Source organism: Neopelma chrysocephalum, unplaced genomic scaffold, assembly GCF_003984885.1.
Source record: "Neopelma chrysocephalum unplaced genomic scaffold, ASM398488v2 Primary Assembly neopelma1_91788, whole genome shotgun sequence".
Taxonomy (NCBI): domain Eukaryota; kingdom Metazoa; phylum Chordata; class Aves; order Passeriformes; family Pipridae; genus Neopelma; species Neopelma chrysocephalum.
Genome location: NW_020920557.1, coordinates 1 through 11,556, shown reverse-complemented (window position 1 = coordinate 11,556; position 11,556 = coordinate 1). Strand labels below are relative to the sequence as shown.

At 51.6% G+C, this 11,556-nt stretch overlaps 2 pseudogenes; one reads left to right on the top strand and one right to left on the bottom strand.

The window, feature by feature from the left end:
* Window positions 1-337: 337 nt before the first annotated feature.
* Window positions 338-3,065, top strand: LOC113980031 (annotated as a pseudogene).
* A 1,879-nt stretch (window positions 3,066-4,944) lies between these two features.
* On the bottom strand, window positions 4,945-10,575 carry LOC113980030 (annotated as a pseudogene).
* Window positions 10,576-11,556: the final 981 nt, after the last annotated feature.

The following is an 11,556-nucleotide window of genomic DNA, read 5'->3' as shown; positions in this document are numbered from 1 at the left end:
ACCCCAGAGGGGAGAGACCAGAGAGGGGGAACTTCTGGGAGAATGTTTTTGGGCTGAATCTTCATATTTTGGAGTATTTTTCAGCTGAATCTCAACTTTTTGCAGTTTGGGGGATTCATCTCACTATTTCTGAGAGTTTTTTTTCCTGAATCTTGGTGGTTTGGGTTTTTCTGGGCTGAATCTTGGTGTTTTGGAGGTTTTTGTGGTCACAGAATGGCCAGTGAGTTCTAGAGATGGACTTGGGCAGGAGGAACCCCCAAGCCAATGCGCTCAGCCCTTGTTTTTCCCCCCCATCAGGATTTGTCCTTCCCAAAGCTTGGGCAGATGGAGGAGGAGGCTGCGAGGAAGAGGAAGATGCCTTGGGCCCCCCAGGCAGGTGAGGAGGAAGTCAGTGGCCCTTTGGGCCCATGTTGTGCTGGCTCTGGCAGCCGAGCATGGCCCCCGGCTGCAGGACAACCCCGCTGTCGCCGCCGTCCTGCCGGGGCCGGAGTTGGGGGGATGTCCTTGGCCTTCCCTCTGGGCTGGAGGCAAATCCCCTCCCTGTCCTTCTTGCTTCCTGCCCCAGGCCCCGAGCTGAGGACAGAGAGCCCAGAGGACAAATCCTCCTGACAGAACCTGGTGGGAGAGGCCGTTTTGAAGGGCTCCACGGCGCAGGAGGGCAGCGGGGGGGAAAAGGGCCGGAGATCCCCCCACAGGAGGGGCTCCAAAGCCAGTGCAGCCTGTGCAGGGAAGGCAGCCGGAGCTTGAGCTGGAGCTCTGACCTGGTGATCCCTGAGCAGCCTCCCAGTAGGCAGAAGCCCTTCAGATGTTTGGAATGTGGGAAGAGTTTCAGACAGAGCGCCCACCTCCTCACCCACCAGCACATCTACACTGGGGAACGTCCCTACATGTGTAGGGAATGTGGGAAGAGCTTCAGGCAGAGCTCCAACCTCCGCACCCACTGTTTCTTCCACACTGGGGAACGACCCTACACGTGTGGGGAATGTGGGAAGAGCTTTAGGGACAGCTCCCACCTCCACATCCACCAGCTCATCCATACCAGGGAACGGCCCTACAAGTGCTTGGAATGTGGGAAGAGGTTTCACACCAGCTCCAATTTCCCCTTGCATGAGCAGACACACACAGATGAGAGGCCCTTCCGCGGCACCGACTGCGGGAAGGGCTTCGAGCAGAACACCGCCCTCATCACCCACCGGCGCATCCACACCGGGGAGAGGCCCTACAAGTGTGGGGAGTGTGGGAAGAGCTTCTCCAGGAACTCTGCCTTGACCAGACACCAACGGACCCACCAGTAGGGGCACCCTACAAGTGCCCCGACTGCGAGAAGAGCTTCGGCCGCTGCTTCCACTCCGAATGAAGCCCCTGGTGGTGAGGCAACCCCTGGAGTCCAGTGACTGTCAGTCCATCCCTTTCTGCCAGAAAGGGCCAGTCCCCTTTCCCAGGGGCAGGTTCTTCCAACAGAACCCTTCTTGAGGGGGATGTGTGGAGATTCCTGCCTTGGCTGGGGACCCCCCAAGGTCAGTCTTGGACGTTGAGAGCAGAGATCTCCCCACGAGCGTTGGTCTGGGGGAGTTCCATCCATCTCTAGTTAAGAAATATTGCTTTTGTGCCAGCTTTAGTAGAATTGCTTCAACAACTGTTTTAGTGTAGAGCACTGTCCTATCTTATCCTGTACTCCTGGTAGTTTTAGTGTTTCTATTGTGCAGTAAGGAATTCTAATGAAGATCTTTTGTCTGATCATTTGGAACCCTAAATAATTCCTTTCTATCAATAGATCTGATTTGCCATCATTAAAAGCTGGGGGACCAAAGTGGTTCAGTCACACCTCTGTAATTCCTCTAAACTGAAAGTGTTGGCATAATCCAAGGCTGAGATTGGATCCAGCAGCCTCCAGCACCCCATAGGAAGTTGGGAGCTCAGGGGGTGTGGTGGTTTGAAACTCCCAGGAATCCAATTTCTAAATTCAAGCCCCCCTCCCACAATTTGCCCCTGTGAGAGGGTTTAGTGATGGTATGGACTTGATATCTTTTTCACTTCATGTGGAGAGTTTTCAGACAAAACACAACCATTCGTTATTGGAGGAAGGGGAAAATATTTACAAAGGTTTATTTACACCCACATATATATTTAGATTAAATTAAATTTCTCCTTTTCTTCAATAAAAGCCCAATAAGAAAAGAGGAAAGTTATTCTGTCACTTCTCAGGCCACAGTTCTTTCATTTCAGTTTTCTTGTGGCACCGGTTAGTGTCCTCCATTTTTTCCAAGGCAGCAGATTTAAGTATGGCAGTCAGGAGTTTGGTTCTTACTTTATGGAAATTTCAACTCTGAGCCCAAGCCTTCAGTGATTTCCTTGTAGGTCTTCACTCCTCTTGGGTTAGAACATTGAAGGCAGCTTTCAGTTCAGTTTTACCAAAGCTCTTTTGCTCTGTCTCAGCTAGCCAGCATGATAGAAGCAACAGCAGCAGCAGCAGCAGAGGTCACCTCCTCCGCATTCCATCCTGGCTCAGCTCTCAGGACAACTCTGGGTTTTTCGGCTCCTTTCTCTCTTTCTCTCTAGCTGCTGCTGCATTTTGGGACTCCCTAAGGGTTTGGAAGTCCACCCCTCTTCAGGAAGCCTCTGGGTTTTGGGAAAGTAATACAGTCTTACCCCAAACCAGCTCTGTTGAGTTTTCCTCTGTTTTGTTGCCAGCTCTCCCTCAGGCAGGAACATCTTTGCGTCTCTTAACTGGCTTCACATTCTCTCGCTGCTCCTGGCTATCTTTTTGGCTTTCAGCCACCGCTGTCTCTGTTCAGGGCTGCTCCACTGCCACTTTCAATGTCTTCTGCTGCTGCTGACAGTAAGGAAACTCCTCCAGCTCTTGATTTGGGGACCTGGTCCAGCTTTGACACTACACCGGGTCTCCCGTAGCCTCAGCTGGGGGCTGGGGGCTCCTGGCCCCCAAAGGGGGCTCACTGGCCCCCTGCTTCCTAGTGGCTCAGATCATGGCTACCTACCTTCTAAAACTACTTCACCACCTTCTCTTCCGTTGCTGTGGGTATGTAATTTCTGTAGGGCGCATGTGACCCTTTGATTGGTCCAGTATTATCAGTAGGGGAAACCATTGCTACCCTAAAGAAAAGGTTTTACAAACCACCACAAAAGGATAGGCCGTGACATCATAAAGGCGCCCATGGAACACGGGTGGGGCTGTGCTGTGGGGTGTGAGGTGTTGGTTCTTTGGTCACCAGGGGCTATTCCGGACTGGAGAGGATAGGCTGTGACATCCCAAAGGAGCCTTTGGCACACGGATGGGGTTGAACTGTCCCATGGTGGGGGCTTGGTTCTTTGGTTTCTGGGGGTGTGGTGGGGAAAAAAGGTTGTTTTTCCCCCTGAAGTTCAAAAAATGGTAACCCCCGAGGGGGTGGTATCTCTCCTGATGTTGACCCAATCAGCACCCCTGCAAAATTCAAACTTATCACACCAGAGCAGAAAAGAAGGGGGATGAGGTAGTTGGAGAAGAAGTGGCCATGTTCTGAGAGCACGAGGGAAGAAGGGGCAGGAGCCCTGCTGGGGACCACGCCCCCTCAGCCCCCCGGCTGGGGTCTTAGAAACTCGGAAACAGTGTTCAACTGGACCGAGGTCTGGGACTGAAAAAGCTGGGAGTTTTTCTCCACTGGGAGTGGGCAGCAGAAGACGGAAAGGTGGCAGCAGAGACAGCACTGAGCAGAGGCTATGGCTGAAAGCCAAGAGATAAGTAGCAACAAAGATGGCCTGCAGCCAAGCAGGAAGACCCAGAGATGTCTAATGGAGAGAGAGAGAGAGAGAGAGAGAGAGAGCTAAGCTCTACAGAGACAGTTTTGGGGGTAAGAACTGAATCAAAGTCCCCAAAACCCCTCTGAGAGCCCTCCTAGGAGGAGGCGCTGGACTCCTACTTGATGGAAGTCCTAAAATGCAGCATGCAGCAGAGAGAGAGAGAGGAGCTAAGAAGCTCAGCCATCCTGGAAACTGGAGCGGGACGGCTGGACGGAATGCGGAGGAGGGCCTTGCCCCCCCGCTGCTGCTGCCAGGCTGGCAGCTGAGACAGAGCAAAGGAGCTCTGATAGGACGCTTGAGGCCAAGACTTTCAACTGAAAGCTGCCCTAACCTTCTGACTCGAGGGAACTCAAGCCCTCGAGGAAGGGACCTTCCTGGGGGTCTTCCACCCCATGAGATGACGTGGTGAGGCGAGCTTTTGTCCCAGCAATCGCAGTCCACGGGAGAGAGACCTTTGCTTGGAGCCGAAGGGCTGAGAGAGGTGAGAGGAGACCCCCCCTTGTGTGTAACGGAAAGAGATCCAGCTCCAACTTCAGCTAGGACTGCTGCATGGAAGAAGAGAGACTGCTGCCCTGAGAGTGGAAAGGATCTTTCCTTTTTCCCTTCTGGACTTTTCTTGGAGGGAGAAGAGATTTGATCCATTGTAAATACTGGTTTATCACAGGAGAGATAGTTAGGATTGTGTCTAGAATGTATTCTAATATTTATTTGTTTACTAATTGTAATAGAATTCCCTTCCCCCCATCTTGAGTCTTGTGTTGTGTCTGGAAAACCCCTCTCCCACTGGGGTGAGTTGTGGGAGGGGGGCTTGGACTAAAGAATTGGATTTTTAGGGGTCTCAAGCCACCACAGGGGGCTATTCCGGAATGGAGAGGATAGGCCAGAATGGGTAGGATAACAAAGTGGCCCAAAGGACATGGGTTGGTCTGCACTGTGCTGGTGTGGGGTGTTGGTTCTTTGGTCACCAGGGGCTATTCCGGAATGGAGAGGATAGGCTGTGACATCACAAAGAGGCCCATGGCACACAGCTGGGGCTTCACTTTGGGGTTGTAGGACATTGGTTCTTTGGTTGCCAAGGCCCATTCCGGAATGGAGAGGATAGGCTGTGACATCACAAAGGGGTCCATGACACATGGGTGGGGCTGCATTTCAGGGTGGTGAGGCGTTGGCTATTTGGTTGCCAGGGGCTATTCCGGAATGGAGAGGATAGGCTGTGACATCACCAAGGCGCCCATGGAACACGGGTGGGGCTGCACTGTGCTGGTGCGAGGTGTTGGTTCTTTGGTCACCAGGGGCTATTCTGGACTGGAGAGGATAGGCCGTGACATCCCAAAGGAGCCTTTGGCACACGGATGGGGTTGAACTGTCCCATGGTGGGGGCTTGGTTCTTTGGTTTCCGGGGCTGTGGTGGGGAAAAATGTGTTTTTTCCCCCTGGAGTTCAAAAAATGGTAACCCCCGAGGGGGTGGTGTCTGTCCTGATGTTGACCCAATCAGCACCCCTGCAAAATTCAAACATATCACACCAGAGCAGAAAAGAAGGGGGATGAGGTAGTTGGAGAAGAAGTGGCCATGTTCTGAGAGCACGAGGGGAGAAGGGGCAGGAGCCCCGCTGGGGACCATGCCCCCTCAGCTCCCCGGCTGGGGTCCTAGAAACTCGGAAACAGTGTCCAACTGGACCGAGGTCTGGGACTGAAAAAGCTGGGAGTTTTTCTCCACTGGGAGTGGGCAGCAGAAGACGGAAAGGCGGCAGCAGTGAAGCCAGGTAAAACCTGGAATGCGAATTTAGTAGAGCAATACAGGAATTAGAGAGTTAAATACAAAATGCAGGCTTTAAGGAAAAGCATAGAGAACTTAGTATTAAGAAACAGCGGAGATAAAAAATTCACTAGAATACAGGACGCTCTGACGTGAAAGAACATAATGCATGGACAGAAAGGACTAAAAATGCTAGCATACACAAAAAAGGACATATAGAATAGAAATAACGGGAGATAAGAAAAGGGACGAGCCAAGAAATCAGGTACTCTTGCCAGACACTGGAAATCCCTGCCAAATACACAAGGAAGTTATCCAAATTAGGGAAGCTTCCAAAGTTTATGAAGATGATGATGAAAAGACACTGAGTTCACGGAGATGAAGAACAGGAACGACCCCTGAAATTCTCCCCAAATTGGAGACCACGCCTCTAACTCCGCCTCAGCTCCGCCTGTTATGAATATTAAAAGTAGATGTTGCAATATAATGAATATTCATAATACGTGATGCAATTGCTTGGCAAAAAGTGTCTAAAAGGCTCAGCTGTAAGTTACTCGAGAGGATCAGTTTGTCCAGAGTGACATGCGCTGCTCCCTGGTCGTAAATAAATACCTCCTGCTTATAGACTGAAAATTCTGTCTCTGAGCAGTTTCTCCACGCTTTCTTTGGGGCACAAATTGGCATCAACTGCTCATGTGTGAACAGTTCGAAAGGTTTAGTTAAATCTCGTAATCCTAGTGCTGGAGCTGACATCAAGGACTGTTTCAGTTGTTTAAACACATCTCTGGTCTCATCTGTCCACGTTACAAACTGCAGGACAACTCCTTCTTGCTGCTGTCTTCTCCAGTCCTCCAGTTCTTTTGCCAGCTGGTTCCCAAAAACTGTTGGACTGTTATTAAAGCCTTGTGGAAGGACTCTCCGGGTTAGTTGCGTTTTCCTCCCTGTCTCAGGATTTTCCCACTCAAAGGCAAAAATCTCTTGGCTGTCTTCGTGTACAGAAATGCAGAAAAAGGCATCTTTAAGATCAAGTACAGTGAACCATCCTAAATCTTCTCTCAATGTGGTTAACAGTGTATAGGGGTTGGCTACCATCGGGTAGATGTCCTCAGTTATTTTATTGATGGCCCTTATCTCTTGGACTAGTCGATAGCTTTTGCCATCAGCCTTTTTCACTGGTAGGATGGGGGTATTAAATCTGGATTCACACTCCACCAGTAAACCAAATTTAAGAAACCTTTCAATTATAGGTGCTAAGCCTTTTCGGCTTTCTAGTTTCAAAGGATATTGGTTTTGCCTTACCAGGACTGCTCCTGGCCTGAGTGTGATGCTTACTGGTTCAGCTTGTTTTGACTTCCCAGGGTACTCGCTGGCCCAGACTAAAGGTATGACAGCATTTTCAACTTCTGCAGGGATCTCTCCATGATTTTCCTGTATAAAGAAAGCAGCTGCCTCGATATATTTAGTGTCTGGAATTATAACTTTTTTTTCTCCCCCCTTGCAGAATTTAATTTCAGCTTCTAATTTTTTTCCTTATGTCATCTGTGGACTGTCCCACAAATAAATACACCAGGTTTTCCTTTCCCAGATCTGACTCTCTGTCAGTGTCAGTATATTTCCTGATGACATCCTTTAACCTGTTCAGAAAATCTGTGGGTGATTCATTTGTATCTTGTCCAATCTCACACATTTTGGACCAGTTTATCGCCTTCGGAACCCCATGCCGGAATCCATAAATTACCCAGTCTTGATAACGTTTCAATGCTTCCAGATTTGCTGGTACATTGGGATTCCATTTGGGATCGTCGGGGGGAAGATGTCCTTAATATCTTCCCCTGGAAACTGCCCAGAGGTTTTTAGCATCTCACTTGCAGTTCGAGCAGCTCTTTTTACCATCTCCTTCTCTGTTTGATCTAATAAAGTATCCATCATAACTTCCAGGTCATACCAGTCAGGGTTCTGAGTTTTGATTGCTCTCTGGACACAGTTTGCTACTCTGTCTGGGTTATCTCTATACACCCCTACAGAATCCTTCCATTGCTGTAACTCAACCAGTGAGAAAGGAACTTAAATAAAACTTTAAATAAAATTTGTGGGACAGGAGCGGCCTTAACTTGATCTTTCTTCTTCCCTTTTCCTAAAGCCATTTCTGATTTTTCTGTCTCTTTTGAGCCTTTGTTTTTCTTCTCTCTCCCCCTCCCAATCCAGGGTGTGTTAATAGAAACATAAACAACTCTGCATACCGGATTTCTTCCCATTTCTGTTCTACATTAAAAAGCAAAATTAATTGCAACACTGTGTCTAGTTCAAAAAAACCAAATTCCAGCCAAGTCACTCCTCTCATTTGTCCAAACAAGGGCCAAGCATCTACAGACAGTCCAAAAAGTCCTTCCTTTTTTAAAGTCGTCTCAGAACCAGTCAAAGTTTTCCAGTGTTTCAAAACCAAATTCAGGGGGAGATTCCTTAGGAATCTTAAAACTTTGAATCCACACAACCCATGATTGCAAAACACAAACAAAACACACACTAGGATTCGAACTTGTTACCTTAAGTTTACAAAGGTGTTACTGTAACCTCTCAACTACCAGGCCTGCCTTGACAAGAGACTAAACATTTCTACTGAATTCAGGGGTAGAATTGATATGGGGAGCATGGAATGGGGTAAGAGGGTTGAGGAATGTGTAAACTACTTGTGCTAAAGGATGAGGAATATAATATAGCTACTTCTAAAATCTACTTCTACTATAATTACATAAAAAGCTTATAAAAATTAGAAAAATAAAAAAAAAATTAAAAGGGTCTTAAGGCATCAGATTATGCCAACACATTCAGTTTAGAGGAATTACAGAGCTGTGACTGAACCACTTTAGTCCCCCAGCTTTTAATGATGGCAAATCAGATCTACTGGTAGAAATGAATTTATTTAGGGTTACAAATGATCAGACAAAAGATCTTCATCAGAATTATTTACTCCACAATAGAAACACTAAAACTACCAGGAGTACAGGATAAGATAGGACAGTGCTCTACACTAAAGCAGTTGTTGAAGCAATTCTACTCAAGCTGGCACAAAAACAATAATTCTTAATTAGAGATGGATGGAACTCCCCCAGACCAACGCTTGTGGGGAGATCTCTGCTCTCCGCCTCGAGCAGTGACCTTGGGGTTTCCCAGCCAAGGCAGGAATCTCCACACATCCCCCCCAGGAAGGGTTCTGTTGGAAGAACCTGCCCCTGGAAAAGGGGACTGGCCCTTTGTGGTCAAAAGGGATGGACTGACAGTCACTGGACTCCAGGGGTTGCCTCACCATCAGGGGGTTCATTCGGGGTGGAAGCAGCAGCTGAAGCTCTTCCTGCAGTCAAGGCACTCAAAGGGCTTCAGTTACTGGTGGGTCTGTTGGTGTTTGGTCAAGGCAGAGCTCTGGGTGAAGCTCTTCCCACACTCCCCACACTTGTAGGGCCTCTCCCCGGTGTGGATGCGCCGGTGGGTGACGAGGTGGGAGTTTCGGTTGAAGCCCTTGCCGCAGTTGGTGAAGCAGAAGGGCCTCTCATCTGTATGTGTCTGCTCATGCGAGGGGAAATTGGAGCTGGTGTGAAACCTCTTCCCACATTCCAAGCACTTGTAGGGCTGTTCCCCGGTGTGGACGCCCTAGTGTCTGCAGAGGTTGGAGCTCTGGTTGAAGCTCTTCCCACATTCCCCACATGGGTAGGGCCGTTCCCCAGTGTGGATGGCCTGGTGTCGGATCAGGTTGGAGCTTTGGTTGAAACTCTTCCCACATTCCCCACACGTGTAGGGCCATTCCTCAGTGTGGATGCGCTGGTGTCGGACCAGACTGGAGCTCTGCCTGAAGCTCTTCCCACATTCCGTACAAGTGTAGGGACGTTCCCCAGTGTGGATGTGCTGGTGTCGGAGCAGGTCGGAGCTCAGCCTGAAGCTCTTCCCACATTCCAAGCACTTGAAGGGCTTCTGCCTGCTGGGAGGCTGCTCAGGGACCACCAGGTCAGAGCTCTGCCTCAAGCTCCGGCCGCCTTCCCGGCACAGGCTGGCTCTTTCCTCCTCAGAGCACCCTGGGCTGGCTTTGGAGCCCCTCCTGCAGGGGGATCTCCAGCCTTTTCCTCCCCGCTGCCTTCCTGCGCCGTGGAGCCCTTCAAAACGGCCTCTCCCACCAGGTTCTGTCGAGGGGATTTGTCCTCCGGGCTCTCTGTCCTCAGCTCAGGGCCTGGGGCAGGAAGCAAGAAGGACAGGGAGGGGATTTGCCTCCGGCCCACAGGGAAGGCCAAGGACATCCTCCCAACTCCGGCCCCGGCAGGACAGCGGTGGCAGCGGGGTTGTCCTGCAGCCAGGGGCCATGCTCGGCTGCCAGAGCCAGCACAACACCGGCCCAAACGGCCACTGCCTTCTTCCTCACCTGCCTGGGGGGCCCAAGGCATCTTCCTCTTCCTCGTAGCCTCCTCCTCCATCCACCCAAGCTTTGGGAAGGACAAATCCTGATGGGGGAGAAAACAAGGGCTGAGTACGTTGTCTTGATGGTTCCTCCTGCCCAAGTCCATCTCTAGAACTCACCGGGCATCCTGTGACCATAAAAACCTCCAAAACACCAAGATTCAGGCAAAAAAAAACCCTTCAGAAATAGCAAGAAGAGCCTCGCCTCCCCCAAACTGCAAAAAGTTGAGACTCGGCTAAAAAATATTCCAAAATATGAAGATTAGCCCAAAACATCACTCCCAGAAGTTCTTCTCTCTTGTCCCCCCTCTCAAGGGTTTGGAGGGTCTCCCTTGTCTGGGATGTTGGGAGCATTGGGGGTTCCAAGGGTCCCTTCTCCTCTGACTCTCACCTTCGGGGTTCCAGGTTCCCAGACATTCCCCCTATCCAGGTTCTCCACTTTGTTGTCCCGGGGATCCCAGGGGTCTCACCCGTCCAGGCTTCCCCTTCTCTGTGCCCCCCGTTTCAGGCTCCCAGGGGTGCCAGGGGTCCTCCCTCTCCATGCTCCCCCCTCCAGGTTGCCGGGGGTCCCCCAGCTCCGGCATCGCCTCGCTCCACCCTCCACACTTGGCAGCTCCCGGGCTCCACACCCACCCCTGGCACTCCTGGGGGGGCCCCAAAACCGCTGTGTCCCCCCCGCCGGCACCGGGCTGACAATGGAGCAGGCAGGACCTGACCCAGTAACACCAACCCCACCGTGGGGGGGGACCCGCATCCCCCCGCCCACCACTGGGGCTCTGCCGCCAACCCAGCTTGACACCCCTAAAAAACACCTCTTGCCCACGCCCAAGAGCCCCCAGGGGCAGAGCAGCAACAGCAACAGCAGGAGAACAATCGCCCCCCCATCCCACGGGTGCCCGGGAAGGGGGAACTCACCCCAAATATCCTGGGGGGACCCCGGGGGGTCGTGACATACTCAGGCTGCCAGCACAGATTTCCCTACGAAGTCTGCAGTGAGTCAAGCTCTGGAGAGGAGATTGTGCCCCATGGATGGGATTGCAGAGGGGCCATCAGGTCTCCAGCATCATTTAGCAATCAGGAATATACACAAAAGGCCCCCCTGAATATTTCGAGGTGACTGTACTATACAGACTGGACACTGACACCCCACCAGGGCAGAGCTGGCAAGTGGGAGACTGCTCCAGGGCTCTGCAAGAGGCCTCGTGCTCTGCTCGGCCCCAGCACTGGCTGGTGCCAACACCCCCGGCTGCCCCCGGCCCTGGGCAGCTCTGCTGCCACAGGCTGTGCCCTCACTGTAGCCCTGCAATGGCCCTGCCTGTCCCTCACCCGTGGCCCTGCCCGTGGCCCTGTCCCTCGGCTCTCTCCCTGCCAGCTGAGTGTGGGGTACACAGGCTGGGGGTCCGTCCCAAGCCCCCCGGGCAGCCGGCATTGGCTGGGGGGATGTGAGGGCTGGGCCTGCTCAGCACAGCCCCGGCCTCGTGCCCAGCGCCTCTTTCCTGCCCCACACAAGAGCTTCCTGGCCCCCCCAGGGCTCCCCTGCTGCTGCCTCTGCTCCTGGCCCTGCC